Genomic DNA, 22,925 nt, shown 5'->3' on the forward strand with positions numbered 1-22,925 from the left:
AAAAAGGTTGACAAAGGAGGTGCTGTCGTCATCATGAATAGGTTGGAATATGAACAATTTCCATCCCACCATCAACCTCAGCCTGGACCAGTCCACACAAGAGATCCACTTCTTGGACACTACAGTGCTAATAAGCGATGGTCACATAAACACAACCCTATACTTCAAACCTACTGACTGCTATGCCTACCTACATGCCTCCAGCTTTCATCCAGACCACACCACACGATCCATTGTCTACAGCCAAGCTCTACGATACAACCGCATCTGCTCCAACCCCTCAGACAGAGACAAACACCTACAAGATCTCTATCAAGCGTTCTTACAACTACGATACCCACCTGTTGAAGTGAAGAAACAGATTGACAGAGCCAGAAGAGTACCCAGAAGTTACCTACTACAAGACAGGCCCAACAAAGAAAATAACAGAACGCCACTAGCCATCACCTTCAGCCCCCAACTAAAACCTCTCCAACGCATCATCGAGGATCTACAACCTATCCTGAAGGACGACCCATCATTCTCACAAATCTTGGAAGACAGGCCAGTCCTTGCTTACAGACAGCCCCCCAACCTGAAGGAAATACTCACCAGCAACCACACACCACACAACAAAAACACCAACCCAGGAACCTATCCTTGCAACAAAGCCCGTTGCCAACTATGTCCACATATCTATTCAGGGGACACCATCATAGGGCCTTATCACATCAGCCACACCATCAGAGGCTCGTTCACCTGCACATCTACCAATGTGATATGTGCCAGCAATGCTCCTCTGCCATGTACATTGGCCAAACTGGATAGTCTCTACGTAAAAGAATCAATGGACACAAATCAGATGTCCAGAATTATAAAATTCAAAAATTAGTCAGAGAACACTTCCATCTCTTTGGTCACTCGATTACAGACCTAAAAGTGGCAATTCTTCAACAAAAAAACTTAAAAAACAAACTCCAACGAGAGACTGCTGAATTGGAATTAATTTGCAAACTGGATACAATTAACTTAGGTTTGAATAAAGACTGGGAGTGGATGTGTCATTAAACAAAGTAAAATTATTTCCCCATGTTTATTTCCCCCCCGCCCCACTGTTCCTCACACGTTCTTGTCAATTGCTGGAAATGGCCAACCTTGATTATCACTACAAAAGATTTTCCCCACCACACTCTCCTGCTGGTAATAGCTCACCTTACCTGATCACTCTTGTTACAGTGTGTATGGTAACACCCATTGTTTCATGTTCTGTGTGTATATAAATCTCCCCACTGTATTTTCCACTGCATGCATCCGATGAAGTGAGCTGTAGCTCATGAAAACTTATGCTCAGATAAATTGGTTAGTCTCTAAGGTGCCACAAGTACTCCTTTTCTTTTTCCATTGACTTCAGTGGTTTTACCCCGATTTAAGACTCTTTTTAGCTAAAAAGAGTCTTAAACAATACAGGCCAGAGCAGTGCAAGCTTCCCCTAGCTGCCTCATCAATATGCCTTGACTTTGACCAGACTAATTCAGTCTCCATCTCCCTTCATTCTTCAGCATTTCTAGTGAGACTGTGGACATTTTTCCACTGAGAGCTGGACTGAGGCAACCAGTACATCAGATATATATATATATGGTGGGAGAAGGGAGGAAGGAGAAATACTCTGGGAAATCATGAAAGAGAAAATTCTTATTCACTACTATCTTGTGACTTAGAGATAAATGTCTGTTTGTTGCCAATTTCTTTATATATGCAGTTACCTGTGACACCTACACAGCTAATGCCCAGCAGTTAGAACTGTTCTGGATTTTGATATTTAATTTTTGCCATCCGAATGAGAACTATTTGTAACTTGCTGGGTCTTAGGTAATCCCACGAGACAAGGACACTTAGCCTATTAGCTGAACAACTTTATGCCAAGTGTGTTCAGTGCTAAAAGTGCCCACTGCGCAGCAACTGGAAATCCCATTGTCTACAGATTGGACACAAAACACTTAGAGGAAGTCTCCTGGAAGGAAGTTGCTCACTAATGAGTCAAGTCAGTTTATGGCCAGTTTCTTTTGTTTGTTAGGTGCTATTTACTTACTTCATGGCAAGTGCATTCAATTCTACATATGTATGGCTTTTTTAGTGAAAGTCCACGAAAAGATTTCTGCTTGGGGACTAGAGCTGGTGTTGACTTCAAGGAAACCCCAAGAAAATTGAACCCAGCCCTTTTTTGCTGCTGCCAGCACCTGGCAGAAGGTTACACTGTATACACAAGAGCCTGATTTTCTGAGGTGTTCAGCACTTGTAGCTCCCACTGACCTTAGGGGGAGATGTGGGCAGGTCTTTAACGGACTAGAAGTTTTGAGAGCTTTGATTTTTCTTCCCTGTATTTAAAAGCCCAATAGAATTTAACAGGACTTAAACTGGCAGGGTTCATAAAAATGAAATGGGGTTCTTTGCACATTAGTCCATTAAAACCTATGGTCTGTAATAGACAATCTTATTTTTATAGAATGTTTAAGCTATGCTGTAGATTTTAATAGAGAATGATAAGCGCTGCTTATAGAATTCTGATAGGTTTGTTTAAAAATTACCACTCAAGGAAAAGATCTTGGAGTCATGTGGACAGTTCTCTGAAAACATCTGCTCAATGTGCAGCAGAAATCCAAAAAGCTAACAGAATGTCAGAAACCATTATGAAAGAGGTAGTTAATAAGATAGTAAATATACAGAGAAGGGCAACAAAAATGATTAGGGGTATGGAACAGCTTCCATCTGAGGAGAGATTAAAAAGCCTGGCACTGTTCAACTTGGAAAAGAGACTACTAAGTGTGGACGATATGACAGAGGTCTATAAAAATCATGACTGGTGTGGAGAAAGTGAATAAGCAAGTGTTATTTACCCCTTCACATAACACAAGAACCAGGGGCTACCTGATGAAATTAATAGGCAGCAAGTTTAAAACAAACAAAAGGAACTGCTTCTTAATACAATGCACAGTCAACCCGTGGAACTTGTTGCCAGGGGATGTTGTGAAGGCCAAAAGTATAACAGAGTTCAAAAAAGAATTAGATAAATTCATGGAGGATAGATCCATCAATAACTATTAGCCAAGAGGTCAGGGATGCAACCCCATGTATTGTGTGTTCTTAAGCCTCTGACGGCTAGATGCTGGGTCTGGACAAGAGGAGATGGATCATTCAGTAATTGTCATGTTCTGTTCATTCTCTCTGAGTGGCATCAGCCACTATTGGAAGACAGGATACTGGGCTAGGAAGACTATTGGTCTGACCAGTATGGCCATTCTTATGTTCTTATGTAATTCTGTAGAAAGATATTAATTCTTAAATACTATATGACTTTTACATAGAGCTTCTCAAAAATTGGTATTGAACCCCAAAATGATATAGATTATCTCCTCACATAAGAGGTATGACACAGGCCTCAGATTTGCAAAGGTTTATGTAGTAGTTACTCACATGCATAAGTGTTTGTAAAATTAGGGACACAACACAGTAATGGACATTTTAATTTTCCCCTTGAAATTATAGGTACTGGATACTTGTATGGTAATTGAGGTAATGAACAGGATTAGACCAGACAGAATTCCTGTAAAAGAATCTCTTTTAATTTTTTATAGATACATTCTTAATAACCAAATGTTGTTAAACGTAAAAAGAAAGAATCTGTTTTGCCCATATTAAAAGAAGCCATTTAAAATGAGAATGGGGGAAACAAAGCAAACAAAAAACCCTGTCTGTTTTAAATGGTATTTTATTCCATGTATATTTAATGACTATCTTTTTTATGCTAACTGGTACTCAGTTTATTGATCTAATTTGGCATCTCTGTCTTACACTAGCACTTTGTGACTAATATGAAGCTAATGACAACATGTGGCATTATATGAATTGAAATCAAAACTAAATCCTGGGCTAGAGATAAAGACTGTGCAGTCTCACTAATCCAACTATGTGAATACTGACAAATTAATTTTCACTTATTTAGAAGTTACACTGTGGTCTTTATAAATTATGTGATAATATTATTATATGCATTTCTGAGATATAATTCGCTGCCTTTGAACTACCTGACTGTGACCCATAGCTTGCAAATTTATTCTGCCTCTTAAACTGTGTCTAGTCAAAACAGGTTAGGTGCTGCTAAGATTACAAAGCTTTAAAAGGTGCTTTACCACCTATTCTGGTTTGGTTGGAAAATTAAATTGTTTATTTTTGAATTGTTTGACTGTAACTGAATAGACCAGATGCAATCTTCCCTCTCCGCAGTCACCACAGACCTCTGATCAGAGCGCTAACAAACAATAACCACAGACTCAGGCATATTCAGCAATATACTTCTCCCACAGTATTACTCGTGTGGCTGACAGAAACAAAGATCCCATTCCCTCCCCTTCAGGTGACTAGTCAGCTCTAGAGGTCTGTTCCCTCCTCTTCCTGTATCTTCCCCTCTGATTGACAGTTCTATTGCTCTGCTCAGCTCCTCCTCCTCCTGAGGTAGTTCCATTCTTTTTCCTCCTCTCCCACTCAAGCCCTCCTTTTCTGACTGGCAGCTCAACGACAATTCCTAGCCTCCCCTGTTGTCCTTATCCAGGAGCAGCAGCATAGGAGCCAGCAAACAGAGATGAAAACAGGGGAGTTTGAGTGGAGATTTTGAGTGTTGGAGGAGAAAGGAGGCAAGCCTCTATTCCTTAGGGCCAATGAGTGAGTTCTTGAGAGTTTGTTCATTGGTTTTGATTGCTCGCTGGTTTGCTTGTTTGTTAGTTTTTTCAGTTTGCAGAGGCCGGTAGGGGGCAGAGTGCTGTGAGCACAAAAGAGCCCTGATTGGGGGCAGGGCTTCCCTAATTAGGAGACCAATAAAGGCAGCTCAGCAGCCAGCCAGTGGCACAGGGGCCAGCAAACAGAGCTGAAAACAAAGGAGTTTGAGTGGGAGTTTGTGAGGGGAATTTGGGGCAGGAGGTATGTGGTGGTCTGTTTTTGTTTTGTGTTTGTGTGTGTGGTTCCTCCTTCCCCCGACAGGAACTTAGAAGGCTATGACAGATACAGAGGCAGCAGCAGTAGTGACCCAAAGAATGGAAGAGAAAATGAAGATGACTGGATGAGGAAGCAGCAGGATGTACACTATCCTGGATCGGGTACCTGAAAAGAGCTTTGTTTGTATGAAGTGCTGCTTGATGGATCTTCTCTTCCATCAGCTCTGAGGTTTGGAGATGCAGATAGAAACTATGGTTGAGTTTTGAAAGGGATTCAAGCAGATGATGGAGGGAAAGCAAGAGTAGGTTGAAAGGAAAACTCAAGACTCGCAGATGTAAGCTGGAGTGGAGAACTGTGAGGGTAATGGAAGCATGTGACTATGAGAACCGGCCAAAGGAAAAGAGTGGCTAATGATGGAGAAATAATGTTCAGGAACAGGTCTGGTGAGTTGGAAAATGAAGATGGAATGCAGCAGGCAGTAACAGAAGGTGGGAGGACACAGAAGAAGAGAAGATTGCCTTCTATGATGAGATAACTGGCTCTGTGGATATGGGGAAAACAGTGGATGTGATATATCTTGACTTTAGCAAAGCTTTTGATACAGTCTCCCACAGTATTCTTGCCAGCAATTTAGAAAAGTATGGATTGGATGAATGAACTAAAAGGTGGATAGAAAGCTGGCTAGATCATCAGGCTCAACGGGTAGTGATCAGTGGCTTGATGTTTAGTTGGCAGGCGGTTTCAAGCAGAGTGCCCAAGGGGTCTGTCCCGGGGCCAGTTTTGTTCAACATCTTCATTAATGATCTGTATAATGGGATGGTTTGCACCTCAGCAAGTTTGCGGATGACACTAAGCTGCGGGGAGAGGTAGAAACGCTGGAGGGTAGGGATCACTGTTCCCTCTAAGCTGTGCGCGTGTGTGCGTGTGCACAGATTCTAAACCCCATGCACATGGCGAAACACTGCACGCACAAAAATTTGCACAGAAGCACAACAATTTGCACAGAAGAAATTTTTTGCGCACACGGCCTGTCAAAAATTTGCACAGAAGAAATATTTTGTGCACATGGCCTGTCAAAAATTAGAGGGAACATTGGCAGGGATAGGGTCCAGAGTGACCTTGACAAATTGGAGGATTGGGAGAAAAGAAATCTGAGGAGGTTCAACAAGGACAAGTGCAGAGTCCTGCACTTAGGACGAAGAATCCCATGCACTGCTACAGGCTGGGGACCGACTGGCTAAGCGGCAGTTCTGCAGAAAAGGACCTGGGGGTTACAGTGGATGAAAAGCTGGATATTTGTCAACAGTGTGCCCTTGTTGCCAAGAAGGCTACCGGCTTATTGGGCTGCATTAGTAGGAGCATTGCCAGCAGATCGAGGGAAGTGATTTGTCCCCTCTATTGGGCACTGGTGAGCACATCTGGCGTATTGTGTCCAGTTTTGGGCCCCCCACTACACAGAGGATGTGGACAAATTGGAGAGAGTCCAGTGGAGGGCAATGAAAATTATTAGGGGGCTGGGGCACATGACTTATGAGGAGAGGCTGAGGGATCTGGGCTTATTTAGTCCGCAGAAGAGAAGAGTGAGGGGGGATTTGATAGCAGCCTTCAACTACCTGAAGAGGGGTTCCAAAGAGGATGGAGCTAGGCTGTTCTCAGTTATGGCAGATGACAGAACAAGGAGCAATGGTCTCAAGTTGCAGTGGGGGAGGTCTAGTTTGGATAATAGGAAAAACTATATCACTAGGAGGGTGATTAAGCACTGGAATGGGTTACCTAGGGAAGTGGTGGAATCTCCATCCTTAGAGGTTTTTAAGGCCCGGCTTGACAAAGCCTTGGCTGGGATGGTTTAGTTGGTGTTGGTCCTGCTTTGAGCAGGGGGTTGGACTAGATGACCTCCTGAGGTCTCTTCCAATCCTAATCTTCTATGATTCTTAGAGCAGCTAGTCCTACAAGAAGAGGGGAAGAGTTAATGGAGATAGCTAGAGTTCGGAGGATAGAGGATATCCCAGGAGGATAGAGGATGACTCATAGAAGATCGCAAGGTAGAACAAAAGACAAGAGGACTTCCAGCCAGAAAGAACTGGAGGAAGCTGGAGAATCACACCAACACCATGAAGAGGCAGGTCTATGTGATTGGTGACTCCCTGCTAAGAGGAACAGGCAGACCTGTCACCAGAGCTGATCTGGAGAACAGAAGGGTGTGCTGTCTGCTGGCAGGTAAAATGCAGGATGTGCATGTGAGGCTGAAGAGGATCCTAATGTGAGCAGGAAAGAATCAACTGGTTGTCCTTCATGTGGGATCATAAGATACTGCTAGATTCTTGTTGGAACACATCAAGGGAGACTATGGCAGACTGGGGAAGACACTTAAAGAAATGGAGGCTCTGGTGATCTTCAGTGGTATTCTACTTGTCCCTAGAAGAGGCGAATGAAGGGGAGACAAGATAATGATGATGAACAGATGGCTCAGGCAGTGGTGCTATAAGGAGGGCTTTGGGATGTTTGACCACTGGGAGGTATTCACAGACAGATGACTGTTCTCATGGGATGGATTCCAGGAAGAAAATAGTTTTTTGGGATGGGTGTTGGCACAACTGAATAAAAGAGCTTTAAATTAGAAATTGCTGGAAAAGGGTTGGGAGAGGCTCATGTAATCTCCATGCCTGATTCTAAAATTGAGCAGGAGGAAACTCAAAAAAGAGAGGATACAGCAAAGGAGAAAGGAAGGGTAGGAGAGGATAGGAGAATGGACATCAAGAGGAAAGATAGTGCTAATACCAATGATGCTAACAGTCAGGTAGCTTTTGCATTCATCATCACCCCTACTAGGTATTGTGCCAATTGTGTATCTCAGTTATACCAATGCCAATCCAGTGTTAATGTGATGGAGTTTATTTTAATAGAATTACTTAGGACTTACACCTATGGAACAGAGATGAGAATCTGGCCCATTAAGTTCAAAGATGAAAACAGAAAGACATCAATATGATTCTTTAATGAAGCCACTTTTCTTTTAAAAAGGAAGTTGTATAACTACTATTTTTAGTTCTATTTTCTTTGGACAATTTACAGCCAGTTAAGACAGAAATAAATTGAAAGAGAATGAAAAATAGTTGTATTTTAAGTTTCATTTTCTTTAACTGAAATAATTGTTACCAGAAATCATCATACTCTGCAGTTTGACCTGTCATCCTTTGATGTGATTGTGTGCGATGAGATCAAATAGCTTCCATAATTACTTTTAGTAATTTTCGTCTACACTTAGCTAAACTTTGTTAAGGTTTGCAGCATTATAGAAAACTAACATAGGATTATTTTTGGAGCCTGATTCTGATCTTGTTCATACCATAGTCTATTAAAAATAACACCACTGAATTCCATGAAGTTACACTAGTTTAAAACAGATTATAAATGAGATTAGGAATTTTACACAAGTGTTTGCCAAAGCACCACCACAAAAAGATGGAAGAGAAACAAGGATTTATAGTTTAACATGTAAAAATGAATCATAGAATATCAGGGTTGGAAGAGACTTCAAGAGGTCATCTAGTCCAACCCTCTGCTCAAAACAGGACCAAGCCCCAATTTTTGCCCCAGATCCCTAAATGGCCCCCTCAAGGATTGAACTCACAACCCTGCGTTTAGCAGGCTATCCCTCCCCCCCACTGAGCTATCCCTCAACTTGATTCTGCCTTTTCAACACACAACCCTTATTGACACGTAGCTTGATAATAAAATAATAATAATAAATAGATTGCAGATAAAATATCAAAAACATCTAAGTGATTTAACAGTCTTCATCCCATTAATTTTCAATGCGACTTAGGTGCATTTTAATATTTTCCCCCACACTTCTATATTTTCCTTCCTAAATTCTCAACCACTTTACAAACATTAATTAAGCCTCACAATAGGCCCTGTGAGGTAGGCAAGGAATATATACAGATAATTTTATCAACATTAATGTGCAGTCACTCTGAAGTAGAGCTCAGCAGCTGTGTATCAGTGCAAAACAACCATATTCAACAATTTAAAACAGGAAGTGAAGGAGGTTATTGTAGCCAACTGAAATTGAAGGGGGAATTTAGGTAGATAGATAGATGCCTATAGATAGATAGATAGATAGATAGATGCCGATAGATAGATAGATAGATTTGGAATTTTGCCAGGACACGAGAGTTAACACTGGAGTTAACGACCTTAGTCTTATGAAAAGTGCCATAGAAATTTTAATAAGTGTCAGGAACCATCTTAGTTTTATATTCCACATAGAAGACAGCAGTAGCCGCACAATACTCCCACCCCCACCCTCGTAAGGAACTGATTCTATATTTAGTCAAGGGGAAGAGTTCTAAATAGTGTATCACAGGCACTACTTCCTACGGCATCTATAATAGGCAGTCTCTAGAGGGCCCCATTCAAGCACTGACCTAGGGTGAGCTGGCTTAGCTTTGAGATCTGAGAGTGCCACAGCACAAATTGGTACGGCTGTGGAAAATCATCTAGAGCAGGGGTGGCCAAACTTACTGACCCTCTGAGTCACATACAACAATCTTCAGAAGTTCGAGAGCCAGGGTGTGCCTGCTGGGGTGCGGGGCTTCAGCCCCACTCCTGCTGAAGTCTTGAGCTTTGGCAGGTGTGCCCCAGGGGGCTGAAACCCTGAGCCCCACCTCGCTGCTTGGCAGAAGCCAGAGGCACTGCGGGGTGGGGACGGGATGTGGGGTCACATGCCCCCCACAGACCCCCCCCCCCAGATTTTTGCCAGTGTTTGCTGACCCTGCTCGGTCACATGGTGTTGCTGGGCCCACTCCCTGCACAGCAGCTGCTGGAGCCAGCAAACTGGGAGCTGTGACTGTGTGGAGGGGCAGTCGCAAACAGCTGGCAGCTGCAGAGAGAGTCTCTCTTTTGCTGCTGCCTCTCCCTGTGGAGCTAACTCCTGGAAACTTCAGTGAGGGCTGCTGAAGTTAAGGGGGGGAGCATGCCTAGAAGGGTGTGACTCAAGCTCTTGTGGGGGAGACGGGACAAACCTTTAAATTGTGCTCCACCCCAACTCTCAGCAAGCACCAGTTATCTCTGGCAGAAGCCCCACCACCCTGCCACAAGGCAGGAGCCCTGAGCTCTCCTCTCTACCGAGTCTGGTAGGCAGAGCATGGGGGAACGGTCCGCCAGCCACACTTTAACTGTAAAAGAGCCGCATGCTGCTTGTGAGCTGTGGTTTGGCCATCCCTGGTCTAGTGCATCTACACGGACTCATAATAAACACTATATCTTATATCCAATGTGTTATCAGTGTATGTTGTGTTTCAGAAGGTATTGAAAATTATCTGTGGACCAAGTAAAGACAATAGGTGAAATCCTGACCTCATTGAAGCCAAAGGCAAAACTCCCCTTAACTACAATGGAATTTGAGCCAATTTTATAGGTATTTTTTATACTGACCTCCTTTGTAAAGCACTTTGAGATTTACTCATTACAGGTGCTGGCTGTTATTATTATGATTATTATTATTATTACTATTATTATTATTATTATTATGACTCTTATACAGTTAATTTAAAACCATCTATGTGCGTGATCCTGAACCCATGACATCTATAGCAAAGCTCCCTTTGATTTCCATGGCTTCAGGATTTTGCCCTGTAGTTGCTAATTTGGATGGTTCTCATTTTAATTTACTGTGTGACTGCTTTAACTCCACCTGTCTGTAATAAACATAATTGGCATGCATACAATAAACAGGATACAGAAACGCTACTACTTGATTGAAACATGCTGTAATAGATTAAGCTACAGCCTAGTCTGAACCCCCTCGCCCCCCAAAATAAATTATGCAGCAGGTCTGCAGGTTTCCTGAAATAAGCATGTGGACTGTACTCTATATTTTCAGTACACACGTGCAGCAAGACTATAGTGGGGTCTGTGACTAGATTATCCTTCTCCACTGTAGCTAAGGTTTTTTTCCATTTTATACCTCAATTAACACAAGGGTTACATGAAGCAGAGGTAATCTCGCTACTTATAGCAAATAATTGTTATTAGAATGTTTTTTTACACATTGGTCCTGATGTTTTATAATTACCTCCCAGTTACCACAAACTGAGTAATAATTTTGTGGAAGAAGGAGAGACTGGGTCAGATTTTAATCGCAGCCACACTGGTGAAAATCCAGAGTAACACCACTAAAATCAATGGGGCAGAGAAGAATGAGAGCACCTCTGATTTCAGTCTCATCACTTAACAGTGAGCTTTTCACAGGGCAGAAGCAGAGGCTGAAAAGAAGAGAGAGAGAGAGCTACATCGGTGTGGAGAAAAGCAGGAGGAACCTCGGAGATCAAAATTCCACCAGCTTGTGGATTTGTCACGGTTTCATTGTTGTTGGCAGGTTTTTTAATCAGAACTGGCAAGCGGATAGAAATCCATTAGCCTACATGATGAACATACAGAGCTAGAAAAATATTTAAAATCTTGAAATATTACATTGTTTATAGAATGACCGTTTTTTAACAAGCATTGGCCTAAATAGGGCAACACTCTGATGAAGCTTGATGAAGCTTGGAAAGTTCAGGGTTCTTTTTTTTGCTTGAAGAATTTACTTGAATACTTTGTGCAAATACTAAAGGCCAAGTGCCTAATTCAACAGAAAATGTCATCAGTGTCTGAATCCTGATGTCAAACCTTGCAGGGTTTATTGGTGAAGCTTGGTCTTTGCACTGGATTTCATGATGGTTTCTGGCTCAAATAGATCTGCTATCTTCTGTCCTTGTTTCACAACAATATCAAGGTTAGTTTCATTAGCAATTACCATAGCCATTTTTTCCTTAGCTTTTGCAAGTAAGTTAATGCTCTGCTTGGGATCAGCACTCCTCCAGGAGATTTCCTTCAAATGACTGCTATGTCATTGCTAGTGTCCTCTTATTGTCTTTCAGGCAGATACTTACATTGAGCAATTTTTTTCTCACTCCTTGCAGGTACCACTTAGGGTGCCTTGTCTGCATACGTCAGTATTCCCATTGGTAACTTGGCTATCTTCCTTGCAGTTCTCTACGTTCTTTTGGCTGCCGCACAAAGTGCATGTTCAGGTGTTGCTCCCCTGCTCACTTCCCTCAGTAATTGGAGAGCACCCTGAAAAGACTAGAGTTGATCCTTAACAGTATGGACACATCAGGGTCAGGACATATCAGTACTGCAGTATCCACTTCACTTCCTCAGGAAATTCCAGATACACTGTTACATATCTTTGGGTATTCATCCTCTCCAAGGCCATGTGGGCCTACTCCATTCAGAATCTGTATTGACAAGTGCCTACCATCTTCTGGTAGAAGAAGTGGAATATAATAGTCACTTGGGATCCAGTGTCAAGCACAGCTTTACATTTTATCCCTTCAATCAAACAGTGACCTATGCGAGAGGTCCTGTCAGTCCTCCATGGATATTTCTGGGTCCCAGGGACCTGGGTGGCAGCCTTCCCAAGCCCTTCTGCAGTTTTCTGATTCCTCCCAACTGATCCTGGTTCATTATTAAAGTAACTTATTCCTTCTCTCTTTTCTCTGTTTTTTAAAAAAATCACTTGTGTACTGTGTAAAATCCCAACAATAGCAGAACTATATATGTAAGGAAGCGTTGGTTGTATTTGTAACCCTTCTGCCAGGTGAAGCCAGCAGCAACCAGGGCCAGGTCCTATATCTAGAGGTTCCTTTCCGTTGATACAACACAGAACGGGCTCAAGGCCCCACCCAGTAACCTGGGAAAATTACACACCACTCCTGAGTGCCTCTGAAAGGCAATACTTCCCTACTCGCAAGCACAGAGTCTGAGTGTAGAAAATAAACTTTTAATAAAAGAAGGGAAGTAACTCAGAGTTAATTTGTGAAAACACAGCAAACAGGGTTCATAAACATAAACCATGAGTAAAAGACCCACCCCCAAGTAGGTTGGGCTTTTCCCCTTTTCCCCTCAGGTCCTTAAGTCCAGCAACCGAAAAGTCCCTTTCACATGCCCGACCTTTCTCTGCACCCCACTCACGATTGCTGTTGTTGGTCAGTGCAGATCCAGCTTTCAGAGGTGCATCTGCAGAGTTCACCTCCCACCCTTGGTGGGGGGTAAAGAGGCATCTTACTCACTCCGCTCACCTGCTCACCGCTGTCGTCGCTTTAGAGAAGCATTCACTCTGTTCACTCACTCTCCCCACCCTCACTCACTTGCTCGTTTACACTGGGCTGGCTCAAGGGGCTGCAGTGCGGGAAGGGGTGAGGGCTCTGGCTGGGGGTGCATGCTCTGGAGTGGGGCCACATATGCGGGTGGAGCCAAGGGGTTCGGAATATGGGGCTCTGGACTGGGGTTTGGGGGTTAAGGTGCTTGGGGGGGGGTGAGGGCTCTGGGAGTGTGGGCTCTGATGTGGGGCCAGAGATGAGGGATTTGAGGTTCAGGAGGGGGCTCCAGGCTGGGGCTGAGGGGTTCGGAGTGCAGGAAGGGGCTCTGGGTTGGGGCAGGGGGTTGGAATGTGTGGGGAGGTGAGGGCTCTGGCTGGTGGTGCAGACTCTGGGGTGGGGCTGAGGATGAGGGGTTTGGAGTGTAGGAGGGTGCTCTGAGTTGGGACTGAGGTTTTCAGAGGGCGGAAAGAGGATCAGGGCTGCGGCAGGGAGTTTGGGCCCGGGAGGGGGTACAGGGTGTAGGTGTAACCCACACACCTTCTGGGTGTGGTGTTGTGTCCCATCTAATGGCACCAAGACCACTTAGAGAAAGAGATTGAGTCTGCTCTACAGTCTTAGCTAACAGCCAGGTGGCTTTTCGCTTATGCAGTAGAGGCTCATGCAATAAGCTCCAGAGGCCTGGGCTTCGATCCCGCCCACTGATGACTGGGATCTGTTGGTGTTACACAGGGTCCGGGCAGCGCTTACCTCAATCAGCTCCTGGAAGCAGCGGTATGTCCCCCCTCCAGCTCCTACTCAGAGGTGTGGCCAGGCGGCTCTGCGCACTGCCCCGTCTGCAGGCACCACCCCCGCAGCTCCCACTAGCCGCATTTCCCAGCCAATGGGAGCTGCAGGGGCGGTGCTTGGGCGAGGGCAATGTGCAGAGCCCCCTGGCTGCCCCTACGTGTAGGAGCCAGAGTGGGGACATGCTGCTGCTTCCCAGGAGCTGCATACCATGGAGGCTAGTAGGGAGCCTGCCAGCCCCGCTGTGCAGCGCCGCCAACCGGACAGTCAACAGCCTGGTCAGCGAGCCGTCAGGATCACTACTTGAATGGGTGTTCCAGTCAAAAACCAGACACCTGGTCACCCTAGGCAAATACCGCATCTTTTTAACTATGAAGTATATACTTTGTCTGAATTTCAGTTGTACAATAAGTTATTACAAAGTATTAAATTGCAGATGCAAGGTTAATATCTATTTCATAGAGTAGTATGTTCTGCTTTTAATTTTTCTGAATAGGAATTTTTTTTAGCAACATTATCAAACATTGACAACATGTTATATTTATTATTTACACAATGGCTTTAATGAATGAGTCATAGATCGGATTTAATTATTATGTCCAAAAATTACAAGAACTGAAAACAAGAACTGAAATTAATCTATGGTGAATTATTTGACCCCTCTAATTATAAGAAGGAAGCACAGCCCAGGTGTCTTCCTGTAACTAACTATAATACTCCTGAGAACCTGAGTGCATTGCAAGTTTCTACTCAAAAAACAGTTTGTGTAAAGTGAAAACACAACTGCCCAGCACCATGCTGATTCTAAAATATAGTTGGGTATTTACAATCACCTACATGTAGAAAGATGGCGAATGTTGTGTTTGATGTTGGTACAGGCAGTATAGTTGGCCTCCGTAGGGTTTTGCTAACAGGAGGGAGAAAAAGTAAATATCATAATATATTTTTGTTGATATTTTTACTTAGAAAGATTAAGCAAGGATCCTGCAAATAATTACATGTGTGTTGAACTTTATGAAAAGCCCCATTGAAATGTATAGGTCTGCTCACGTGTGTAAAACTAAGCCTGTACATAAGTATTTGCGAGATTTGGACTTTAGTCTTTCCCCATGTCAGTGACAAAAGAGCAAAAGAGGAACGTTTACAATTGCAGTTTATTTGTAGAAGAGTTGTCAGTTACAAAGTAAGGTCTCAACCTGCGCCCACCAAAGTCTATTACAAAACTGCTATTGGCTTCCATGTGAGTAGCACTGGGTCTCATGTTGTCTAAAAGAAAAGAGAGATCTGTTATTTTGTTTCTGCTGCAGTTTGCTTTGCAATAACAAGAATAAGTGGAACTCAAAACAGTTCACTGCCCATTTTGGAGTTATTCTTCCCTCCCCTGCCCCCATGCCCAACTAAAATCCCTAAAAGCCTTGTCAGGGGCAGCTGCAGAAAATGGGGCATGGATTGGGTTAAATATTTCCAGCTGGAGAGTGTGTAGCTGTAATTAGCCAACTCAAAAAAGTAGATAAATGCCCACAAACATAAAGTCCTCCCAAAACACAGGGCTGATAATGACATGACATTCAGTTATGTGTTCACAGAAAGAAACTAACTACTGTTAGTGATGAAGGCAGATTTTGCTTTGCTGTGAAGTACCCACTTGTGGTGTAGAGGATATAAGTTACCAAAGAGGGGAGGCTCTTTTAGACATGTGTATAATTGCTGCTATCGATTTCAAAGCTTTGGGGGCATTCAGTAGCAGGCATTTTGTAAAAGACTCTCAGGGTGACATTTGAGTCACTGCATGTTTGCAGATACTGGATAGTTTGAAATCTCTCTTTTAGAAAAGATTGGTAGTACTGGTCTCTTAGCACCACTCCAGGAATATGTATTTTTAGTTCATGAGATAGAACAAAAGTGATAGAGGTGTTAAAAATGTTTCTTTGAGCTCCTGATCATGACTTTGGAACAACTGAAGTAGTGACAAATTCCTGGAGAATGTAATAAATATATAGGCTGTGAATGATATGAATCCATATAATATTTTACATAAGAACTAGTGCAAAATAAGATATTATATTTATATAACACCTTCCATCCTCAGTTCTTCCAAAGTATTTTACAAATTTAACAAAGGAAAAAAATAATAAATAATTATACTTTAAATTTTCAAAATATTTTCCAAAAAACCTACACACAAAAGGGTCACTTCCTCACTAAAATGCAGCCATCTCAGTGGTGAACTATGGCAGCTTTTTTAACAGACCACAGCAACATTATACAACAGTTTGGGGCAGGAAGTGAAGACCTATCCCATTAGAAAGTCACAGGGGGGATTTTCTGAGTCAGAATCTACCACAGTTAATCACCCCCAGTGGAATTTGGCTAGAACATTGGGAAGAATACCTCCACTGTTGCAAAACATGTGCCATGGGATCTTTAAAGTCTGCAAGTAGTCAGGACCTTAATTATATGCCTCATCCAAAAGAATAGCACTGTCATATGCTCACAGTGTCCTCTTGTACCCACTTATTTTGGGCATTGGTTCATTACTAACTCAGAGGGAAGAGTACCACTTACTGAATCACCCTTGTCTTCCTTTAGGTCTCTCCAGTTCAAGGACTGATCTAGTTCAGTCCTACTCTTTTTGTAGGATCTGATAGGGTGACTTGGTCACTTAAGAGCCTTGGTCACCTAAGAGCCTATGTCAGGGATTGGAAACCTTTGGCACGCGGCCTTCCAGGGTAAGACCTCTGGCAGGCCGGGGCCAGTTTGTTTACCTGTCGCGTCTGCAGGTTTGGCCAATCACAGCTCCCTCAGCCGGCACCACTTCCCGCAGCCCCCATTGGCCTGGAGCGTCGAATTGCGGCCAGTGGGAGCTGCGATCAGCCGAACCTGCAGACGCGACAGGTAAACAAACCAGCCAAGCCCGCCACTGGGCTTACCCTGGCGGGCCGCGTGCCAAAGGTTGCTGATCCCTGGCCTATGTCCTGTAGAAAATCAATGGGTTCTGAGGCCACATAAGTGATTTGATAATATTACCCACAGTAAAAAATGGACTATATGTTAGGATAGGAAAATTTGTTGGGATTGGAAAATTTTTAACATTTGTCATTTCATGTATGGTAGACTAGTAATCTACTATCTGAACGCCAGAAACCATATATACCCAATAAACCCCTCGCTTTCTAAAATTAGTGTAAGTCTTAGGGCCAAAACCATAGCAGTCCTATCTAGTGGGTGATATAGAGCTAAACCATCTCACAAGGAGTAACTACATACTTGTGAGATGGTTTAGCTCTATATCACCCACTAGATAGGACTGCTATGGTTTTGGCATAAGAGTTTCTGCCCCAGTCTCTCCCAGCTTTGCTCATTACGTGTGAGCTCTGCTGGGCCTGGGGGCTAGGAGCATGAAGCTACCCATTCCCATCCTCCTTCTGTTGTATTCTTTGGTGGGAGAGGAGCAGGAGGGAGTAGACCCAGTATTCCCAGAGCACATGGAACTCAGGGACAGCTATTGTGAGTAACCCTGCACAACACATGAGCAGGGGGAAGCTTCTTTCTCACCCGCTGCATGGCCAATCACAATCCAATTACTCTTAGTAAAAAGTGATGGCATCAGCAGAAAGCTGTTATTACTCAGCACTCTGGCATAGGCAAAAAAGAAGGAAAATACAAACAAAGCAGGAGATAATGGGCCATAAGATAGATAATCAGCACACAGCCCTCTTCAACAGAAATCCTCATTGATTTCTTTAAAGTTGCACTTGACTTGTGTATGTAACGTATGAACAAACAAGAAAATCAATAAAAGGCTGAGAATAAAATGTGGCAATATTTTCATACCGTGCAATAGAAAATAGCAATTACCCATAGTCTGCTCGTTTTTGAATCTCTAGCATCACATTCCCTCTGCACTGCAGGAGGCGTTGTGTCTGCCTGAGGCTGAAGGAGCCCCTAATCTGCCCCCTCCACATGCAAAACAACCAAAGCTTTGCATGGCACTGTTTATTTTTTTTCCACAATGGCAACAGCTCTCTGTTAAAATGTAATTAATATTCCATTGTTCTTCTTTCCCCATTTGCTGTGCATGTGGCACTGCGGGAAAGAGGTGGAGGGATCCAAAGAGGAGGGAGTTAATATGGCGGGCTGCATGGGGCAAAATTGCCCTGCACAGATGCTTATGGGGCCCGACTGTATGAATCACCCAGACATGGAGTATTTCAAGCTGCTTCTGGACTGCTGCACAGGATAGCATGCAGGGAACTCAGGCTGTGGTGTAGATGATGCAGCAGAAGATGCTACTCTTGAGATCATTAGTGATATGAATCACTCAAAACAGCTCTTTCTTCTGAGCTCTGTCCTTCTCCCTTAGCCACTGTTCCTCTTCCAGGAACTGCAAACCAAGTGCCTGCTCCCATGCTGAAAGCCTGTCCTCAAGCTGTGCTGCCAGCCCAAGCCTTGCCTCTTGCCTCTCAACATACCGTTCCTGTAGTTACAAGTCCCTCTGTCTTTGGTACTGGACTTACTTGTTGGCCCCATCCAGAACTTCAACCATAAAGTAAATCATGAAAAACATCCTCTTGGAACAGTCTGTGAAGGGACATTGGCTCAGGCTGCTGCTGCGATGTGGGTGAGCTGTGGGGTACTGCAGCCAGTAGACGGTGAGGGGCCTGGATCAGGATAAGACAAGGGGTTATTGTCTCAAAGAACTCACTGCAGGAGCACAGAAAAATTCCTCATAGAATTTTAAGAACATAAAATGATACATTTACCAAATGAACTACAATATATTGTGAGAAGGATGCTTCAGACTACAGAAGTTCCCTGGACACAGCTTGGTTAATCACAGTGGAAGAATTGCAGGCACAATGGTAAGTTAAAAATGCAAAGCAGTTTTTTTATTTTAGAAAATTACAAAACTACCTGGGTTTTTCGGGTGGTGGTGATGGGGGCGGGGTGGAAGAGGAGGAGGAGGAGTATGCCGTGCTACAAAAGCTTTTTCTGTGATTTCAGGCCTTCCACATTTTGGAGGACATAACAGTTCTTGTGGTAATTGACTGGCAAAGGGAGATGTTGTTCCAAGCCACTGGTGGGAAACCTGCAGTTTATGCCACAGAAGTATTAAAATGTATATTGAGTGAGCAGCTTATCTTTGAGTGGGAGTGGGCCAGTCAGCTAGCGAGGTGGCCCTGTAAAATATGTCCTTTCCTGAAATGTGACTAACTACCAAGAGATCCTGCTTCAGGAAAAGTCTGTAGCTATCAGCATACATGACTGAGTCAGAATTCATAAGGGAATCAACAGGATGCTACATTAGCTTCCATATGACTTAGCCTGTTATGACTGCATGCAAAAACACAGAAATCCACAGCCTTTTCCCTCCTTGTCGCTGGCACATTTCTGGACAAAATTTCAAACTATAGGCATATTTGGGACAAATGATTTTGTCACCTATAGACTGCACAGACTACCTCTAACTGAAATGGACTAGCTTTGTGAATGGAACACATTTCCCCAAACACACACACATAGTTCACTTTTTCCAGGAGGCTTGATAGACTGTAGAATGGTTTTTAAATTTGCATTCTTAGAGGCCTGGCAGTGTGAAGTTATTATTTTTAAGAAATGGGAATGGTCCTAGCAAAAATCTGTCCGTTTCCAGTAAAAATACACTTTAAAGGTATTCTTTACTGTTTGCATGTCCCAGTTGTCTTTTTGAACTCCATGTGGTGGTAGTGGGGAGATCCATGCTGCTGGCATACAGTCTGCCATTAGAGGATACATGCTGCTAGCTGGCGTTTCTCATGAATTTTGTATTGGTTCATAGAGCAGAAATCCCTCCCATTGCTGTATTAATAAACATTAAGATGGAGCCAGATACTTACTAGTGGGCTCAGGGTGGCTTCTGTCTTCTGTGTGTCTGCAGCAGGCTCTGCACTGTGCTGTTCTTTGCAGGGCTGAGCTGTGTGTGTGGGGGCATCAGCACATCAGAATGGGCCCCAGAATGTGCTGGCTGCTGCTCCTGCTCCAAAGCCTGCTCTGGAACCGATTTCAGCAACAGACAGACTTCAGTGTCTCTACTCTGTCCCTGCTGCTGTCTCCCATCAGTCACTTTGCTGGATTCTGGGGTCAACAGGGCACCATCCCAGCTGAGCAGGTCATCACGCACCATAGTTGGCTCCATACTGGGTAAAATACCCAGCACCTGGTCAAACTCCTCATAAAATGGGCATGATTTTGACAAGTTGACCAAGGTGTGGTTCTGGTTCCTGGTTTTCTGGTACTCACTCTTGAGACACTTAATCCGCTCCCTGCACTGGTCACTAGTCTGGTAAATTTGCCAAGCTGCCAGCTTCTTCACCATTTGCTGGTATGTGTGATCATTCCTGGTACTCTTACTAAAGGCCACAGTTTTGCTGGCCCTGCACCAGAGATTCACCAAAAGCTGGCTGTACTCCCATGACCATGAAGCAATATACCAAGAACAGTTGCTTCAGTTTTCAAGAGAGTAGATGCAAGATTCTTGAAATAGAAAGGACAAAGAAAGTTGGCTCATGGGATTGTGGGATGCTTTTTTTAGGACTCACAGGATTTGAGTCAAGTGGGGCTGCGTCTACACTCCAAAGCAGTAGGGCTCAAACCTTGGGTCAAGGCTTGGCCTGGGCTCAGACGCTGCAGTCCTACAGGGTCCTGCGACCCTGGGTCTGAGTCCTGGGTTAGTGCAATTTGTGTGTGGATGGAAGGGGCAGGGGTTCAGCTTGAGCCTGAGTCTGAGCCCGGGCTTATGTTGCAATGTAGACATACCCTTACACATATTATTTTATAGATCCTGTGGAAAAGCAAATTCAGTCTGCTTGCCTTGCTGAGCAGTTTTCATTGCTGCTCAACCAGCATCATGCTCTCTTAGTGCAAAGGCATTTTGAATATCTATTAGTGACTTCCAGAATGAATCAATGAGGTTTCCAAGGCTGTGCTGCATCAGTCACATTGAACTACCTGGGAAATTTCAAAGACTTTGGGTAGTCAATCACTTAGCCTTTTGGGACTGGTGAATTGAAAGGCTGTTGAGACCACACACAATGTTTCCTTATGTTTTTAGTTACTTGGCTATTATAGGGAATTTACCCCAGGGGCAGAGGGAAAGATTTGCCCAGATGACATTCTCTTACTAGCAACAAAGACCATTAGGCCCCTTGGGCATTAGAAATAATTGATGAGAAAGTTAGACTTTCGTCACCTGTTCAGAGCGTGAACTATAGCTCCCTTTCTTTTGTGGTTTCACAATATATTCTGTATTCTAATTGAATTCTCTCTGGGTACAAGATTAAATTGGAGGAAATAACAGAGGAAACATCACTTTGCACGTGACCAATTAATTCTGTGCGGTAATGAATGAATTGGAAAATAACATGTTTTCCTTCTGTTGTGACTTGTCACATAATTTATAGCAAAAGATTCAATATACTTAAGTACATCAGTGTTCTTGTATATGATACACAGCAGCCAGTGAGTGCTTTTGTTGGATTTGAAATGGGCATGTTTTAGCTGACAGGCTGTTCTGTTGTTGCAGGGAGATTGTTTTTTGCTGTGCTGTGGCTGGTTTCTGTTGTTTTTATAGATGATGATTTGTTGATTAAGAAGATAAGAACGGCCATATTGGGTCAGACCAAAGGTCCATCTAGCCCAGTATCCTGTCTTCCGACAGTGGCCAATGCCAGGTGGCCCAGAGGGAATGAACAGAACAGGTAATCATCGCGTCATCCATCCCCTGTCACCCATTCCCAGCTTCTGGCAAACAGAGGCTCGGGACACCATCCCTGCCCGTCCTGGCTAATAGCCATTGATGGACCTATCCTCCATGAATTTATCTAGTTCTTTTTGAACGCTTTTATAGTCTTGGCCTTCACAAACTCTGGCAAAGAGTTCCACAGTCTGACTGTACGTTGTGTGAAAAAATACTTCCTTTTGTTTGTTTTAAACCTGCTGCCTATTAATTTCATTTGGTGACCCCTAGTTCTTGTGTAAATGAGGAGTAAAATAACTCTTTTTAGGTATCTTAATTATCTAGGCAGGTATCATTTTGTCTCTTTATTTGTTCAAGTAAACAAAAATATTCATCCGATTGCCATTCTACCACTAAAGGAAAAAATCACATTTATGAATAATAATAATGGCATTGGGAATATGAAACCATAAAGCAAAATCCCACCTAAAATTTGTTTCTGTTTCCTTTTATTTCAGCTGTTTAGCTATATGGAAAGGATGCAGGCAAGAGTAGTGGTTTTCTTAAGGAAAATGTTTCCATAAGCATTTGAAAACTTTGAGGAAGTTTCCTGAACATTAACATCAATGGATTTTTGTTCCATTTGAAAATCTGAAGGCAAACCTGATATTGGCTGCATCCTACTGGCTTTACTCACCTGAATTCTTTCACTCATGTGAGTTAGGCAAGCAGGATGTGGCCCACAATAGTAGAGTTCTGCAAATATGTCATTTCTGCAGGGATTCTTTATTTGGTGCTCCATATTACAAAATATCCAGCAGACTATTTATGGAAGATGTTGTTTTTTTAAACAAATATTTTAGGGCTCGAAGAATTTCACATGATATGCTAATTTGAAATGTCCAGGAGGAAGATATTTAATTTCTTGCTTGCTTGTTGCTATGACCAAAGAGAAGAACAAAAAAACTGCATTGAAATGTAGATGGGAAACTACAATGTAACCCTGTATGAAAGATTAGTAGAGGCAAAATGAGTAAATAGGTAATAAGATCACAACAATTTTTGCTCCCTGGCTTGGACAATTTGGAACTAATGTGGGTCTCAGCTGGTGCAAAGAATATTCTCATTGACTAAACAGCAGGGAACTGGGTTTGTAGTTTTGCATATTATTCTACAGCTGCATTCAACAAGTCTCATCATTAATTGGAAGAACAATATGGCTTGTGCCTACCAGTAAAGCCAATTTTTATATCAATAACAGTGCCGTCTCACAACCATACAATCCATAGAACTCAGTCTTCAAAGAGGAATTA

The sequence above is a fragment of the Chelonia mydas genome, chromosome 1 (assembly GCF_015237465.2).
Source record: "Chelonia mydas isolate rCheMyd1 chromosome 1, rCheMyd1.pri.v2, whole genome shotgun sequence".
Classification (NCBI taxonomy): domain Eukaryota; kingdom Metazoa; phylum Chordata; order Testudines; family Cheloniidae; genus Chelonia; species Chelonia mydas.